This window comes from Cavia porcellus, unplaced genomic scaffold (assembly GCF_034190915.1).
Source record: "Cavia porcellus strain 051 isolate PalLab524CR breed Dunkin Hartley unplaced genomic scaffold, mCavPor4.1 scaffold_21, whole genome shotgun sequence".
NCBI classification, from domain to species: Eukaryota; Metazoa; Chordata; class Mammalia; order Rodentia; family Caviidae; genus Cavia; species Cavia porcellus.
Window position 1 is genome coordinate 9,129,008 of NW_026947504.1, and position 18,447 is coordinate 9,147,454.

The 18,447-nt window shown below is 47.3% G+C and overlaps 1 long non-coding RNA gene and 1 other non-coding gene across 3 annotated transcripts in view; one reads left to right on the plus strand and one right to left on the minus strand.

Moving 5' to 3' along the window:
• Positions 1–18,447, plus strand: part of LOC134471913 (uncharacterized) — a 36,612-nt gene that overhangs the window by 8,535 nt on the left and 9,630 nt on the right. The window lies entirely within an intron of this gene.
• Positions 10,174–10,310, minus strand: LOC111753724 (small nucleolar RNA SNORA2/SNORA34 family). Its single transcript, XR_002788518.1, has one exon. It is a non-coding gene; the product is annotated as a small nucleolar RNA SNORA2/SNORA34 family (small nucleolar RNA).

Sequence of the window (18,447 nt, forward strand, 5' to 3'; positions counted from 1 at the left end):
TGAGCTCAAGAACAACCTGAACTATATAGAGAGACCTTGTCTCAAAAGACAAAAACAAAACAAAACAAAACAAAAACAAGACTGTCAAATGAGGCAGTCGTGAGTTTGATCCCTGGTACCGATAAAAACAAAACACACACACACACACACACACACACACACACACAAAAGATTGTCAAATGAAGCATTTCTGATTCTGTTGTACAGAAATTCTATAAAACCTACAGATAAGAAATCTGGTAAAAAGTCATGCAGGTATTCAATTTTATAATAATCTGACCTTTCCCTGTTCTCTTGTAGCTACAGGACATACTGGGGCCTAGGAATTAGAAAACAGAGTGGGAAATGGGAAAAAACAGTACTTGATTGTGAAATGTCAGACCTGTCATTCTTAGCTTAATGGATAGAATTCTCCAAAATTATTTTATTCAGGGGATTGTTCAAGGCCTAATCCCTGTTGGCCATAAGGAGAAGTACGGGAATACTATCAGAAAGTAAGTGCCTGAAAATCTAGGAAAAGATTAATAATCATACACCAAAGAAGGATGTGATGCTTTGTTAGGGTTCAGATCCAAAATGGCCCCCAAACCCCATGCGATTGGATCTTGGGGGCCTTATACTCATCCGTGATGCATCTCTGATGAGTTTAGTTGCTGTGTGTGCTGACAGGGGCTGTGGCCTGGAAAGGTATATTCTTGTCTTTCCTCCCTTCTTTCTCTGTTTTCTGGCTGCCATGAGCTGAAAATTTTTCCTCCATCGTACCTTCCATTGTGAGGTTTCTGCCTCAGAGCCAGCCAACAACGCACTGAACTCCCTGAAACTGTGAGCCAAAGTAAGCCTCTCCCCCTTTATGTTGCAAGTGTTGAGCATTTTGTCCCAGAAACAGGGAAGGTGACTAATACAACTGTCATAAATACGGCTTTGCAAATGCTGTGTATCAGTCAGTTTTAACTAAGCTAACCTGCAGTAATAAATGAGCCCTAAAATCTCAGAGGCCCGTGACAAATGTTTAAATCTCCCTTATACTACTTGTCTGTCCTGAGTCAGCTGCAGCTGTGTCCCATTTTTTATTCTGGAGCTCAGGTAGACAGAGGAACACAGTGATTCTTAGTTTTCCCTGACATTGTACTGGTCAAAGCTAAACACGTGGCCAAATCTGACACCAGTGGAAAGTATATTCCACCTTTATAGAAGAAGCCTTAATAATACGACGTCCCGTAGATCATAACTACACTACACTGTCATTTGAACCGCACAGTGGTTTGGCAAGAGCACTTTACAAGAGGCACTAGCTCAGGTAACAGGCATTCTGCGTGTCCGTCTCTCCTGACAGCTCACCACCACCCGCGGACTCTGCATGATGGTTTCTATATCCGTGGCATCCACTTTTCTGCCCTGAGATGTTTGCTTCCTCATGCGTTTGGCTTCCTTTTCATGGTCCTTTTGCCCTTCCTCCTCCTCTCTTCTCTCTTCCCTCCCTTTCCTCCATCCTGTTCTCCTTCCTTCCTTCCTAATTTCTTTTGTACTAGGGATTGAACCCAGAATCCTTGCAAAAAATTTTTCATTTTGAGACAAGGTCTCACTAAGGTGCCCAGGTTGGATTTGAACTTGCAATTCTTCTGCCTCGGCCTCTCAGAGTGCCGGGATCAGAGGCAGGTGCCATCACCCCCAGCTTGCCCTCTTTCTTTCTTACGACCTCTTATTTTCCAGTCTGAACTGGAGGTTCAGGTGGCAGAAACAGAAATCAAAGCAATGCAAGAAAAAGGAAGAGAAGGGCAAGGAAACGAAGGGAAGGGAAGAAAAGGAAAGGCAAGGGGAGGGAAGAAGAGAGGCGAAGAAGGCAGGAAAGAAGAAAGAAAGGAAGGAAGAAAGAAAGAGAAAGGAGGATTTTTGGCCCATGTATGAATCATCCAGGTTGCTGTTGCTTTTTAGAGTGGCTGGTTTTGGGTCTCAGTGATTCACTTCCCGTCTCTCACCTCCCCACCATATTAATTCTGGCTTTGAGCAGAGTGTCCCATCAGGTGATAGGCGGGCCTCTATGACAGGGGCCGCTTGTCTCCCAACAGCCATTCTCTTCTTCCTCCAATGCAGTAGGACGTCAGAGTTGGCATCACGACCTGATTCGCAACTAGGTGTGGTTTAGGACTAAATTCCGGCTGATGAGATGTATACAAAAGTGATGTAAGCAAAATTTCGTGTTTCCCTTGCTTTTCTCCTGCCTTCTGCCTGGCTAGAATGTGCTTGCGGTGGAGACAAGGGACAGGGATAGAACAAGAAGATAGAAGAAGCTGGGACTCTTGGACTTTAGGGTTCTGTGGAGCAGAACTACTGTGTCCACTCGGCTTTTACTTGGGGGATCGAACTTTTTTTTTTTTCGTCTTTTTCCTTTTTATCGGTACCGGGGATTGAACTCGCAACTGCCTGCTTGCAAGGCAGGCGCTTATGCCGCTGAGCTAAATCCCCAGCTCCAAGGGGATTGAACTTTTATCTTGTTTAAATTACTGCTTTGTTACAATAGACAGACAAGTACCTTAATTAATTCCCTTCCCTTTCTGAGCCTACTGGCCATGGGATAAAAATCTCCCTCCTGCTCAGACTCAGGACTAGGACTCGATCTGTAATCAGAGAGTGGGACCAACTCACCCCAACTCTAAGAAGGGTGGAGGAGTTGTTTACCAAGAAATATTGGGTGGGTTGCTATCATGAGAGAAAATCTGAAATGAGTTTTTGGCAGGTGAAAATAGCACACGTCCATGGAAAGCCCTGGAAAGCCCCGCTCCCCGCGTGCTTGCCTTGTTAACAAAGTTCCCAAGGAGAAGGTCTGGTTGGGCCAACTCAGGTTTTTCCTCTCACCGGGTCACAGAGGAGGTGCCTGGCCTTACATCATTTGCCAGACGTCTGGTCATGGTCCGATCAGATGTGGCTGTGGAGGTGGGTCACCCATGGCTGTCCCTTTGTAGCATGGTGGACAGAGTGGACAATATGCTTCATTTATCATCATAGCCCACAGTCTACTTGCTGCAGTAGGTGACCTGGGGGCAGGGAAGGTTACCTGGGAGACAGATTTGTGTCTTTGTCCATTTGGGATGCTGTAACAAAATACCATAAACTGAGTGACTTATAAACTGCAGAAGTTTATTCCTTACAATTCAGGAAGCTGGCAAGTCGAAGACCAAAGTGCTGGCATTTTCAGTGTGTCTCTTAAATTATATATCTGTCATGAACTCACTTCATGGTTCATTGCCTGCTCATTGTCCTCATATGAAAACCTCACAATCTAAGTGTCCCCATGGGCCCAACCTCCTGAAAACATCATACCGAGGACTGAGTCTTCAATATCCAAATTTATTACCTACTACAGAGCTCAGGCTGACCTTGAACTTGTGGTGATTCTCCTGCATCAGCCTCCTGAATGCTGGAATTATAGGCATGAGCCACCAAACCCTGCTTGACGTATGAATATTGCTGGAAAATGAACATTCAGACCATAAGGGCTGAGTTCTCAATGTAGTGGGGTAAAGATGGGACTGGCCAGTAGTATTACATTGGCACTGTCTGCCCCAGCTTCCACCAGTCTATCTCTGCCAGTGAACACCTCTGGAAAATGGGTCATCTCTTTGTGCCAAAGGCAAGACACATCCTTTAAATTTACTGAAAATACTCACTGGGGGTGAGCAGAGTGTTTGTTAACTCCAGACACCAATAAATGTTGATAAATAATGCTATTAAAAATGTGTTATCGCTCTGATACTTTCCTACAACATCTTTCTTCCTACTTTTCTCCATGTAATATTTACTTTAAGTGGCCCCAGCCAAAAGCCAAACACCAATAAAACTGTACTAAGTCCCCCCAAGTCTCTTCACTTATGAAACAACTCTAAGATTCAGCTCTTCAGGAAAAGCCACTGAGACGTTCCATTGTTTTGTAAACTTTGCAAAGTCTGTAGTTTCTGTGGCTGAGATCTAACTGTACATTGCATTTGAAATTTTGAAGCTGCAATTGCTTAAAAATATTGTAACTGCACCTCAAACAGGAAAATTGCATTTAGATTTCCCTCTGCATTTAACCTCAGACTGGCAAGAGATAGTCTTCAAATTTCCCCAGCAAATGAAATCACTTTAGGATCAAGATTGCTTAAGGATAGTTCTTTCCATGAGAAAAAGAAAATCCTCAGGAACAAATACAGTCATACATTTTGTGCTGGGCCATAATAGGAGGAAATAGATGATCATTTCATCCTATAATCCCCAGCATGAAGGATTTAGGATAGAGGCAAGGAAAGACAGTCTTGGATATGAGGTTCAGTCACATCTGAACTGTTACAAAGGGAATTGTAAGGTCCTGCACTCGATTTTCTTAGAGCCAGCTTCCTGAAAAAGTGTACTATTTCCCCAAGTCAAAATTCTTTTCTTCACTGCAGAGGCTCTGTGCTTTCAAACTGCCTCTTCTTACCTGTCTTCTAAGTCACTCAAACTAAGGTGTGATTGTTTGTATCTTGAGAAGAATCAATGGGAACTGGTCAATGCTTTACTGGAAGAAATGAATCAACACTAATGAAATCCTAAGCAATGACAGTCTATTAGATAAGTGCTGAATGGAGGTCTTTTTTATCTGCTTAAAGCCTGGTTTTACTTGTGATAAATATACCCACTTCCCCCCTCTCCCCTCTCTCTTCCTTCCTTGCATCTGTTCACCAAACTTCTCTGGGGTGTCTGTTCCATTCTATTCTCTGAAAGTCTGGGAACAGGAGCTTCCTACAACAGAGAGAACCGAGTCCAAGAAATAAGATTCATAATCATCTAACTGCAATTAGCATTTATTGAATGAGTGCTTTTCGCAAGCCAGGGACTGCGCCAGGATCTCTTCTGACAGCCCAGCACAGTAGAAAGGACAATTCCCTTTTCACAGACTAGAAAACAGAGGCACCTGCTTGTATTTTCTTTTTTTCATCCCCCAGGTCACATGTTAAGGCAGTCTGATTTCAGAGCTTTTTGTTCCAAGTGAGATTAGATTAAAATAAGCATATAGGGCAGGCTTTGAGAGGCAAAGCCTTTAATGTGCACTGCGGGGCCTGAGGAGTTGTGAGGAGGGGCAGGAAGAAGGGTCAGCCTCTCGCTGAGTGCAGATGAGCCTCGGGGCGAGGGGACTGCCTGGGGTCGCCCTGCTCTGTCCTCCACTACCCACAAGGTCCCCCTCCCCCACTAGCAGACACCAGAAGCCAGCAGGCTGGCTGTGCCCCAGGCATGGCTCTGGTCAGGAAAAGGGGATCTTTTGTGAGCTGTGGGCCTGGTCTCTGTTAATGCCAATTAGCGTTTCTGCCTGCTTGGAGCTGCAGGGCCAGCAGGCTTCTGTGATCCTGGTGGCTAAGGGTTCTGGCCTAGAAACGCTCAGGATGTGGGACAAAAGTCAGAGTCAGAGAGGAGGGATTTTGTCATTGAATGGAGAGGAAATGGGGTTTCACAGCAGCTCCATGGGGCCCTGCAGCCTTGAGGGCAGAGCTTTCTGGGGCCTGGACAAAGAGGAAGAGGAAAGAAAGCAAAATCCAGGACTGTCTCTCACCACCCCTGCACACTGCACTGTGTCCCAGGCTGCAGATTGGGGGGCTGGCTCCCGAGAGAAGCGGGAAGGTGGAGAGTGGGCCCTGTCACTCCTGGGCTTTTATACGTTCTAAGAGCTCAGCTATCTGGGCTGTGAGTGCCCCAACCCCACCTTAAACAGGCCCAGAACACTGGTCTCAGAGTCCCCGGCCATCAGGTTCTGTGGCTGGCAGTGGGATAAATTCAAATAAATGGTGTCACCGTAGCAGATTGAATTCCTTTGAGGAGCTGGGTGCAGGGGTGTGAATGGGTGGTGGGGGCTACCAAGAAAACCTGGTCATCCCTTTATGAGGTTGTCCTCAGGCTCCCAGCTCCCAGAGGGGAAGGTACTCCTGAAACCATGTGTTTAGAAATTTAGACATTAGCACTCTTGGAGACAGGAGGCTGGGGCGACTGGAAAAGCAAAAATGACATGATGGGGTTTTTGTTTTTTTCCTTCCCTTTCTTAATCATTAGCTATATAAGACCCACACAAGCTTGCGATTTCAAACTTTAGCTAAAGACAATGTCACATCCTCCAAGTGGGCTGGTAAGGTCCAGGGTCAACAAAGACCAGTCCATGGGTGAGAGATTGGAAAAAGCTCAAGGTCTCAAAACAAACTAAACAGAAAACATCCACCTAGGGAACAAACAGGGACCTACTTTGAAGTAGGTCAACACAGCCCATTTGCCTTGTAAAAGAACAAGGGCTTTGGAGGAAGAAAAGAATATTTTTTGAAAGAACCAGTTAATCATATAAATGTAACCTGAGACCTCGTTCAGTGCAGCTGCCAGTGCTTGCCCACTTTCACGCTTGAAAGATACTCTCCTTCTTTCTCTCCCTCTCTCTCTCTCCTTCTTAACCCTCTTTCTTTCTCTCCTCTCTCTCTCTCCTTCTTCTTCTTTTCCCCCCTTTCTCTCCCTCGTCCCCCAAAATCTATCATTTTGCAATAAATTCTACTTATACTCTGTGACAGCCTATGTGTCTTTTCTGAGCTCTTTCATCAAAGACACAAAGAATCAAGATGTATCACCCAGTTCCTAACGGTGTTAGGGCTTCTCCGTGTTAGGATCTGGTTTCCTGTGATACTGTGGTTTGAGCGGTGGTCTCATGTCAGCTTGCCAAGTTCTTTCCTGACTGTCTGTCCCCTGTGCTCCCTTCCTTTATCCTCTGGTTCCCTTCATGTCCCCTCCACCTGGCTTCCTCCCGCCCTCCTCTATTTTTCCAGCCTGCTTGGCTGCCAGCCCTCCAGCAGAGGTTAGCATCTATTTTCATATGGCCATCCCTCCCTCTACGGGGCCCCCACCAGGCCCCTGCTTCCTGCGAGAGGACCACCCCAGTGTCATCTGCAGAGCTAGCATCCACAGATGCCCAGGATCTGGCCTGTTCCTCTTCTCCCTGGCTCCAGGCTCCAGCTCCACCTGGTGGCTCAGCTGCTCTTGAGTGACTCACTCAGGTCCCCGGGGGCTTGATTTCCAGAGCCCATCACTGCAGGTTCAAGGACATCCCTTCACCTTGTGCCAGTCTCCCAGGTGTGACCTTTCTAGCAACTGCAAGAAGGGACAGGGCAGTCCTGGAAGGCCCCACGCTCAAGCCAAATTTCCCCTTCTTAAACCCCCAGTCCCGTTTCTCTTCCTTGAAACCCCCACTCTGGGGGCTTCTCCAATCCCCCGTGGCAGCTACTACCTGCTGCCTTCACATCCCTAGGAAATGCATACAGAGGAAGGAGAGGGGAGCAGTGTTCATGTCTGCCATCACCCTCCCCAGCACTTTCAAGGACAGGGATGAGAGTTAAAGGGTGACAGAGAGTGGGCATTGGCTTCCCAAAGCCCCGACAGAGCCTTCTCGGTCACTGCAGCATGATACCTCAACCTGGAAGACAAATGACCATTTCTCTCTGTACCACCTCTGCCCCATGAAAAACCCCATCATCTCATGAGGGGCAGGCATCGGCGCTGAGCCTCTGTCCACTGCTGCTCAGTCTCCTCTGAGCTTAGGCTGAAGGCCCAGCGTGGCCTCAGTCACGGAGAAGTCACATGGAGAAGACCTGAACCAAGCATGACACTGACACGGCAGCACCTTACACTGCGGTGGCTGCCTGGGTCTCCTAGGCTGTGTGGAGTCGGTGGACAGCAGTGTGACATTATGCTTTGTGGCAAGTGCTGAGAAAGGGGCTTAGGCTGCCTTGCACTATGTGTGTAAGTGGTTTGACTTACACCACTCTGAAGGGCTTATTTGCAGAAGAGGTTGTCCTAACTGCCACCTGGCTTGATGTCAGATGTCCTGTATGTCTAGCATTAATAATAGTGCAGATGGAATCAGAGCCTTTACACCAGTACACACAGCTCCCATTTTCTACAGTCACCAAAGCCTCATAATCTTGATAAAGAAAGTCCTGATTATCCCAGTTTATAGCTGAGGAACTGGAGGCAGTTAATACTTGACTAAGAATACATAGCAAGAAGAGCAGAACTGGGATTTGAACATAAATCTGTCTGATCAGTGCTGTGCAGTAGGTCACAGGCAGGAGTCTCATCGCCTCTCCCAGCCCATCCCCAGGGCTTCATCTAGGCTTCTGAGACCAGAGACTGGAGTCACAGGAGGCCAGGTATTTCTCAGGCCTGCCATTAGGGACCTCCACCTATGGACCACTATCTTCACCCTGTCTGGTGGCTGGCAGACGCTGCTTTAACAGCAAAGGTGTCATAGAAGCTTTTTGTCAGCTTGTCACTTAGCTTTCCTGGGGAAGGAGTAGATAGCAGTATGTGTAAAGGGCCAGGGGCTACTTCATGGCACCAGTCAGTGGGCTGACTTTAGTCTTCTAATAAGTGTCACTGCCGCCCAGTGAGGAGAGGGATCCTGTCTTGTTCTCACGACTGAAAGTACACAGGAAGGCCGAGCTCTAATCTCACCTCCCCCAGGAACCTCCTGGACTACACCTGCAAGAGCTCTGTCCTCTGAGCCCTCACCACTCACAGACTAGAATGAAGCTGTAATATCTTTCATCATATAGTAGTCTTGTTTTTCCAGTTAGCCCGTCAGCCCATAGAGGGCTGGAGACCACAAAGACCCCTTTTTGTCTCTCCCACTGCACTTAGAGAAGACTTGGACTTTCTCAGAGCTCAACCATAACTGCTTGGTTAATTGGAGCCTGCTGGATTGTGTTCAGAGCCTGGCATGTGCATGTGTGTATGGTTTGCTTGAGTCTCTGTGTATGCTTGATTTACATGTTTGTGCACATAAGCAGGGCATGTGTGCTCGTGAATGTTGCTATGGTTCATGTCCTTGCAGTATGTGGATAAGTGGTTTGACTCATTCAACAAGCATGTATTGAGATCCTGTCACAACTGGGCAGCAGGCCAGGCAGAGGACACAGAGGTGAGTAACGTACAGACCACCCTTAGATCTGGGGAAGGAGACCACTAAGGAAGCAGCAATACAAAGGGGTGAAGTTCCATGATGAAGAAGTGCACGGTGGGGCTCTGTTGCTAGCCAGTCTGGAGGGACAGGGCTGGGAAGGATTCACAGAGAAAGGAGACTTTTGGCTCAAACTTAAGACTATGCTGGGGTTGAATTGTGTTCTCCCAAAAAGATATGTTCAAGTCCTAACCCCCCAATACCTGTGAATGTGACTAGATTCAGAGGAGGACACTCTGGATGCAGATGCACAGGAAGAATCTCCTGTAATGGCAGAGGTGAGACGGGGGTGCTACGTCTGTGAGCCAAAGACTGCGAGTGTCAGAAGCTCCTGGGGGCAGGAGACCCTACCTGACCCCTTTTTGTCTCTCCCAGTGCACTTAGATGAAGGTTGGAACTGTTTTGAATCTCACAGAGGTAGAGACAGGTTCTATCTCTAGCCTTGAAGAAAGCACCAGCCCTGCTGATACCTTGATTTCAGACTTCTGGCATCCAGAACTGTAAGTGAATAAATTTCTGTTGTTTTAAGTCACTGAGTTTGTGGTAATTTGTAATGACAGCCCCAGTAATAAAGAGGCTTAACGAGGAATCTGCCAGGTGAGGAGTTGGTGTGTTCTGCATCTTGGAGCTCAGAACATGTCAGAGCATATTCATTTTTTAAAAATTTTTATTTTAAAGGGGGTAAAATTAAACACAACAAAACAGAACAAACTAGAACATAAGAAAGTAATGTAAGAGATATAAATTTCAAAGCTAGACGACTTGAGATCTTCACTGTCTATCATATGTCTCTCTCTTTTTTTTTTATCATATGTCTGTTTTCTTCCAAATAGTTGTCCATGTCTTCGCATACAGAGAATTCATACAAAACAACATAGTATAAAACTGATCCAAACAGAATGGGGAAGGTGTTTTAGGGCTTCAAAACCAGACAATAGGGAAGTAACTAATGGCTGTCATAGAGTCTCTCGTTCTCTTCAAATTAGCTGTCCATAGTTTCATGTATATTGAAGTTCAACAAAACAAAACAGGCAAGCGGGGAGGGACTGCTTGGTTTCCTGGTGCTCCAGGTCCCAGCATGGCTCGGGTCCCACTAAACGCCTGTGGTTCCCATCCTGGGTCGCTGCAGCCTGCCACGCTCACAGTCGCTCATGGTGGGGGGTGTGGGGGCTGCTTCAAGCTGTTTCTTTCTAATGAATTGATCATTTCACTGCCCAAGTTCTGAAATGGCCAACAGATCATAGAAAGACATCTCTTTAGGCTCCTGTTTGAAACCAACAGTGTCATGAAACCGCTGGCCTTGATTCAGGGCCAGCAGAGCATATTCATGCATATGTTTGCAGGGCTGAGTGTATGTGTGTGAACATTTTATGTGTCCATGCATATATTGGAGTTTTGCTCTGTTTTTGTGGTTTGTATGTTTCTGTATGCTCTTGCAAGATTTGTGTGTGTGTGTTCATGTGTAAATACCACATTGTTTCTCTGGTGTGAGAAACCAAAAGTATAAATAAAGGCCAAAATGTATAATAGGTTCTGTGAAATAGGAGGAAAATGTTCAAACAGGGAGGGAGATAAAGGAAGGAAAAGGGGGAAAGGAAGAAGGGAAAAGCAAGAAAAAGTGAGGAAAAAAAGAGAAGCAAAATGAAATTTTACAAATGGGGAGGAGAGGAGGGGCTGAAGGCAGGGTAAGGAAATAGGAAAATAAAAGGAACAAGTTATATCATGTCCGGTAAAATTCTCTATGATGAACATGATCATTGTATATACCTAAAATATTTTAATACAATCTGATTGAAAAAACAAAACCTGAAAACAAACAGACCGACAAAAGATGTGTGTGTCCTGATTATGTGTTCTTTGTGTGTCACAGCCTTGAGTGGGTGGGACACAGGTGTGTGCATCCAATCCAGAGCAGGGGTCCGGGCTGTGGTCACAGGAAGAGTTTAAACTAGGCAGAGCACTGTTGCTCTGTGTGCAGGAAAGTTGATTGGTGCTTATCGGGAGTGGCAATTCCTGGTCAGGCGTGGAGCCAGGCTGCCCGGGAGGAAACCAGCCAGCAAGTTCTGCTGCCACCAGGTTCAAGCTGCCAGAAACATGGAGGAGGCTGGCGGAGGAGGGGAGAAGGACCGTATGAGGAACCTGCAGGGTGAGGTGGAGCGAGTCAAGAATGTGACCCAGAATGCGGAAGGATTCCTGGTCTGGGGTGAAAACCGGGATCACTGGGGCTGGGGGTTTAGCTCAGCGGCATAAGCACCTGCCTTGCAAGCAGGCAGTCGTGAGTTCGATCCCCGGTACCGATAAAAATGAAAAAGACAAAAAAACCAAAACAAAACAAACAAACAAAAAACAAACCTGGATCACCCTGCAGTAAGACAGAGGTTTTGGAAGCCACTTCCAAGCACTTTAAGACCATATCACAGAAGGTGGCTTGAAAGTTCTGGTGAAAGAACGTAAAGATGAGTACCATCATATGTGTTGTCATTTTTATCATTCTTCTCTTCTTCACTGGTGTCATCATCTTCACCTAAGGAGCCTCCCTCTTCTTCAGGGACCACCTGCCATCATGTCCCTCTCACCTGTCCTCCACAGAAATACTGCTCTCACCCCATGAAGCCCCAGAGAGCACTTTGGTCTCCTGAGAGGAGAGAGTCGGACTCTGACTGCATTTCACAGGTCCTCAGAGTGGATTGGAGAGACTCTGGGAGCCTACATGAGGCTGGGAACCTATTGGTGATTGGCGGGCAATAAAGACTTTTCAGTAAAAAAGAAAAAAAATACCTGGTCAGATGGTAAGACTCGGGCAGATATCAGAGCTCAGAACTAATCTATCCTGGTTCAAGAAGGCAGGGAGGATGCCACCTAGACTGCACTGGCTGGCAGAAGCTATGTGTGGGGCAGAGCTGTTGAGCTCTTGAGTTTGACAGCTAGAGGTGGCCTTAAAGATGGTTCTGCTCCCCTTGCACTGCAGCCCAGACCCCACTGGCAATACTTCTGAGGAGTTCCCAGAACAGCTTGTAAAAAAATGCCCCTTGATTTGGCCAAATCCCTACCTTCCCACCTTGAGAACATCTTGGGACAGCCCCACTCCTTGAATGAGGGTTGCAACTGAGGGCAAAAATCAGGAAAACCCCCTCTCTTCCATCCCAGGACCTCCTGCTAGGACATCCAAAAAAATTGTGCATGTATATATTTTTCTTAACAGCTCACAACCAGAGATTCTGTGATCCAGGAAATCCAATAAGCCTTTCTCTAGTCTAGACTGACATTGAGAGTGTGAATGTGTGCGAGGCGTGTGCAGGTGTGTGCAAGCATGCAGAATTCCCAACCTGCTTCCTTTTGAGAATATGGCTGGATCAGGATGTCAAGTGCAGCCTCAGGCCCTGCCAGCTGCTGCCATGGTTAGATTGTAGGGGCTGTCCTTGATGGTGATGGTAGAACAGACGGAGCCAGCGTTAAGGAGAGGAAGGGAAGTGCAGAGCCTGCTGTTTATGAGGAGGGCTGCCCTGTAACCTGAGGAGCTCCTTGCTGTGAGCTCTCTGAGCTGCATTCAGGATGAAACCCTGAAGGTGGCGCTGAACTGGATGTGTGGAGCGAGGACCAGAAGGTACACACAGGAAGTTTCCAAGGTTACTTGGTAGGAGGAAGAGTGGGGGGTGTTTCAGGACCTTGGTCAGTACCCCTAAGATCCTGCGGGGCCTGCTTTTGCTGCGGGTTTCTCAGCAGGTTCTGTCCTCGTCCAAACCCCTGCATATGGTGGAGGTGCTGAGTGCTGTGAAGCTACATGTAAAATTCAGGACGTTGTTTGAAGTTTATTTGGATTACAGGAGGCTTTAAGGATCCTTCATGGATAACCAGGGGTGCTGGAACACTGGTGCTCAGGATTGAGGACAAGGCAGGACGGAAGGAAGAGGAGGCGCAGCCTGGGGAAGAGAAGTGCTGTGACTCCGCCCACTCATCTCGGCTGTGGGACAAGCAATCTGGGCTTCACCAACCAGCCCAACAAAACTCTTCCTCCTGTGGTTCCCCAGCTCTTGTACATTAGCGTCTCCTTGAAGTTGTTTTCTAAGGCTTTTCCTAGGTCCCTTTGCTCTGCCACCCCATCCTTTTCTGTGCCAGCCTGTTGCCTTATAACCTTGCCCATTACATGCCATATTACAGCTACCAAGACATCAAATAGCACTGTGTGGAGGATCCTCTGGCTCCCAGATGTGATGATTCTCTTCCCTCCAATAAACTTTTTACAAGCAATTAATTAACCTCATCACATCCTTTCTGTGGGACCCACTGCAGAGAGGGAGGCAGCGTGCCTTGTCCCCGGAGGCCTCTCCGGTGGATGTGTGGCTACCCTGGCGGATGCCGGGGTTTCTCTTCCAGAGCAGTCAGCCCTTTCCCAACTTTGCAGCTGGCTGCAGTGTGAGCCCAACTTCAAGGAAAAATAAGGGGTCACCCTGTCTGCCCTCTTCTCTGGCTTAGTCTCCAAACTGCCTTCATCCTTTGCTCCTTCTGGTCCTCTCCCAGGCAACCTCTGGAGTCAAAGATCACGTGCCAGGTTTTAGGAGAGTTAGCAGATGAGTGTTGGGAAGCACAGCCTCAGATGGCAATGCTAACCTTTCCCTTGCATGCTGGGCTTGCTATTTTGATGCAGCAAATGGCATGGAAATGCAGTATGTCTGCGTGCAAATGTGTCCAACATCCTGGCCACTTAGTGAGGAGGATGCTGCCCCCCAAGCAGTCTAACCTAGCATCTGATCTCTTGCTTCCCTGGAGTTGTGCTGAGGCACTGAGTGAAGGGGTCACCTCAGATGGCCCTGAAGCCAGGGGATGAAGACTCTTCCTCTCTTCTGGGTATGCAACAATTTGGAGAGATGGGACTCAGGAAAATTAGAATGGGAAAGACACAAAGCGAGATAGTGATATCAGGCACTGTACAAGTAAATTCATCCCCTCCTTCGGACACTCAAGAAGTTCTTGAGGAAGCTGAATTAACAAAATGAAGCAATGCGTTACAGGTTACACAGTAAGTTGTAATGCCAGAACTTCACTAAGTTTTTTACTACCTGAGCAAGATTTTAAACTATAAATCAGAAAGAGCCACTCCCTGCTTAAATTTCCCCATTAGCTTCCTAGTGTTGTCAGCAAAAATCCCTTGTGGCCAGCAAGCCCTCGTATCTCTTAACCACACCTCTTCCTGCCCCTGTCACCCACTATGCCTGACTGCCTGCCTGTAACACACCTGCTCACTCTCTTCTCAAAGCTCTTGTGCCCTTGCGCTGCCAAATGCTTGGGACAGTTCGCCTTTCAGGCTCCATAGGGCAGCTTATTCTCATCCACTGTGTCAAATGCTGCCTCCTCGGAGAGGCCTTCCTTACTGCCCTGGCAACCACCACCTCCTTCTCTTTCTAGTCTTTCATCCCAATTTATTTTCTTCACAGCACTTCAGAGCATTTGAAGTTATTTATTTGTTAATTTGTCCATTGGTGCTCTTGCCCACTAGAAAACAAACTCCTTTAGGATAGAAACCTTGTCTGCCTTGCTTAACACTGTAATCTTAGGGTCTGGTGTTTAGTAAGTGCGCAAGACATGAAGGGACTGAGGAGGGGTATGTGGGCCCCAAGGGAGTAGCAGAAGAAGCAGGGACAAGCTATGTAAAGAACTCAGCCAGTGGGCTGCAGATCACATTGTAGCCCGATTATTGAGGCTCTGGGGTTCATAGGAAAAAGTGTATCTATTCAGCTGTCTGTTCGTGAGATGGCCCCCCCCCCCGCTTCTTGCATATTTCCTCAAACTTTGCATGAAGCCAAGTATAAAGGAAGAGGCTGGGATGGGTGTCCTTGGGCTTCCTTAGCATTCCCAGCCTTCCTAGATTCAAGGTGAAGCTCAGGGAAGCACTGGAGCCCACTCTGCCTGCCCCCAGGGTTGCAGCAGGCATTGCCTGGAGGAGGGGGAGACTGCTGCTCAAAGAAGCTAATCTTTTGCATTCACTGACATTCTTGGATTTGGCATTTACAACCTCAGGGTTCTATTCCGAGGAGGCCTTTTGCATTTGATGTAAATATTATGGTGATGAGAGGTGACATGGAGAATACCCTGTAGGAAATGTAAATCCACCCCCACCAGGCTGGGAGTCTCTCTCTGCTGCTGCTTTGGGTTGTTGTGACGATGGATTGATTCTTCCCAGTTCTCAGGTTAACCCAGAAGAGTCTCCCCACTTCTGCCCATAAGGAGCAGGGTCTGGGTGTTGCACATTAGTTATTTTTCCAATTTGCAGAGCCACATTCATCCATCACTGTGAGAAGCAATCGTGGCAAGTTTGGAACCAAGTGGTGTTGCGGCCCTTCTTTAAGGGGAGGGACGTCACCTCCCAGAGGAGGCTTGGGAAGTCCTCAGCTCTGGAGGCCCGGGGTTGGAGGATCCTAGCCGGTTAATGGACACCGTAGTTCTCGGAAGTCAGTTGCTCTCTATCACTTCCTCAACGACTCCTGGTTGTCTCCCAGTAGAGTTTAACTCTGGATTTATGTGTCCCTTTACTGAGCACTGGGAACTGCTTGCAACTGCAAAGAAACCTCCCAAAGTCCCTAGGAAATGATGCTCATCGTCTCCACCTGCAATCATGGTAGAAAACAGCTGTCTTGAGTGGTTTTTAGGATCAAGGAGATGGCACCTATGCTGATGTATCTTTGATATACTGTGTATTCATGGACAAATGACTGAATTTCTTTTGAGCTTTGGCTTCCACATCTCTCAAGTAAGGAAGAGTACACCTGTGTCATAGTGTCATGTGAGGATCACGTGGGATTATATGCGCATGCAAGGGGCCTGCCAAAGCCCCTCATGTGAAGTGGGGACAGGTGTTACTAGACACAGAGGACTTGTGAGCATAGTGTGGGCTAGGGATACATGAAAGTATAATGCCTGTCTGTCCCTATGGTCAGTTTGCCTAGACATCAGGTTCCAGAGTCAGAGATACAGCCTGAAAATGCTAGCACACCCACCAGACACTGGACTTTCCAAAGTTTCTTCATCTTTAAGAAGGGAGTGATAGTAAAATCCATGTCAAATTTTGTGAAGATTAAATGGGATAGTGTTTGGCTTATGCCAGCCTCTGTCTCAATGCTCCAGCAAGAATTTTTGTGTGATTTAATGGGAAAGACTGTGAATTTGAAATAAAAAAGATCTGGGTTTAATCTACTTCCATATCTTATCTACTGTGCTATCTTGGACAGGTCACTTCTGTAGATAAGGTATAATATCACCTAGTTGTATGCATGTATGTAATCCTAAGGTTTGAACCCAGGGCCTTGCACGTGCTAGCAAGGACTCTACCATTGAGCTAAACTGCCAGCCGCGTGTCACCTAGCTTTAAGTTGCCATGAAGAAAGCTTAACATTTGCATAAATAAGATGCATACTATTATTTATCTAATAAATAAATGAAGTGGAAAGACTTGGGATCTGGATTCAGAGAGGCTAGATGGGAATCTTAGGTTTACTGTTTACTCTCTGTGTGATTTGGGACAAGTGACTTCACCTGTGTGAACCTTGGGTTCTCTTGGTATAAAATAGGATTGTACTTATCCCCCAAAATTATTGTAGAATTAAATTATACAGTGAATATTAAAATACCTCATAAACCATAGGGCACTGTGTTCACCGTATAGTTTGGTATTGCTTTGTGCAGAACCTTGGGCTGGGATTTAGGAAGGCTCTACAGCTATTCAAAGTCCTTGGTCCTAGTTCTAGGGGAGCTATGATAGGGTTAGGACAGAAGGCACAAAGTAGCGGGCAGAGCTACGTGGGGATTTTTACCCATTCAGTAACTGCATTAGTGTTCACAAGGTGCCTTCCAAACACTAGGCTTAAAAGGTCTACTGGAGATTTTAGGTTAGGCCCAAGGGCAACGTGAGGCCTCCAGATGGACTGTTTTACAGGCAGAGGTTTGTCAGTGTTTGCACGCTGTCTGCACTCCGGGATTCTCTTGTGCACCAGGCTTCGGCTCCCTGAGTCCAAATATGCAGAGTTCATTGTGAGGAGAGCGTTTGAATCAGCCATTTAGTGGGTGGCCTCTCTTAAAAGGTCAGTGGCCTATCTGGCCACCACAGATGGCAGCCACAAAAGACCTGCCGAGAATCCAATCTAATACAGCAGCAAAGGCTCAAGACACTTCTCCTGGGAGAAGGAGGGTGCGTTGCAAGGTGATTTTGCTGCTGTCGCAATCTCCCTTAGACACAGCCTGTCCTCAAGGGCAAAAATAGCAGCTTCAGAGGCAGGAGAGGGTTGTGACATCATCCCCAGGTTCGGCCAGCAAAATCCGCTCCAGACTGCTTGTCTCTTTTGCCCCTTGAATATTTAAGCAAAGACCCAAAGGGATAAAGCTGGTGACCCAGAGACTCCTTCTAGTCTCTTGGCCCCAGTTCTGGGCTCTGTCTACAAAGGAGTCTCTCCCCACTCCAGCTGGTAGCCCCCAGGTGAAGTGGAGTGTGCTCAGCAATGCTGGGGCCAGGACTCTGGCCCCCTGCAGCTCCCCAGCACTGAGTGCAGCAGACCTGCAGGGGTGGGAGCCCACAGGCTGGGCGGGGGAGGGGGGGCACCTGGCCTGGAGGCCGAATTGGAGGGAAGACATTCCAGTCCCTGGAAGATGGGAGGAGTGGAGAGAGGTTTGCAGGGAGAAGAGTTTGTGCACAGCTCTCTCTCTCTCTCTCTCTCTCTCTCTCTCTCTCTCTCTCTCTATTGTGTGTGTGTGTGTGTGTGTGTATGCGTGTGCATGTGTGTGTCTTGCAGCAGGAGATGGCAGGGAAGAATGAGGAGTCCACAGCCTCCACTGATTAGAAAGGTTTTGAATTTGATAAATTACTTTGTATTGGGGCAAAATGATTTGACCAGATTTCAAATGTCTCAGAGAAGGGAAGTTTCTCTTGGGCCAAGTATTGATTGCATTTAATAGAGCTGGGACTTTCTCACTTAAAAACAACAAAATAAACATCTAAGAAGCGGCACTAACTTACTGTTCGTTGGCTCTTTCTGTCTTTCTCAGCTCTGCCCTTCCTTCCTCTTCTCCCTCAGAACAGGTTAGGATCCAGAGACCTACCCAAGCCCAGTGGGGCTTGGAGGACAGTGCTGCTGCTGAAACCATGGAGCTCCTTTGCGACAGATAGATAGTAGGGGCTGGAGACAACAGGGGCCTTTGGGTTGGTCCCATTCTTCACAGATGGATTTTTACCAAACAAAGACTGTGGCAGCCTTTGATAAATCACTAACCCAAGTGATGAATGCCCTGAGGTTGGGTGGGATAGGGGAAGGATTCTAATCTGGGAGGCCACCCGGGAAAGAAGAGGGATAAGGGAAGAGGGCTGGTAGACAGAGGGAACCAGGTGAAATTAGCCCTAAAAATTCTGTGCGCTATCTCCAGTATCTTGTCTCTCAACAAGATTTGATCACAATCATGAACTCAACAGC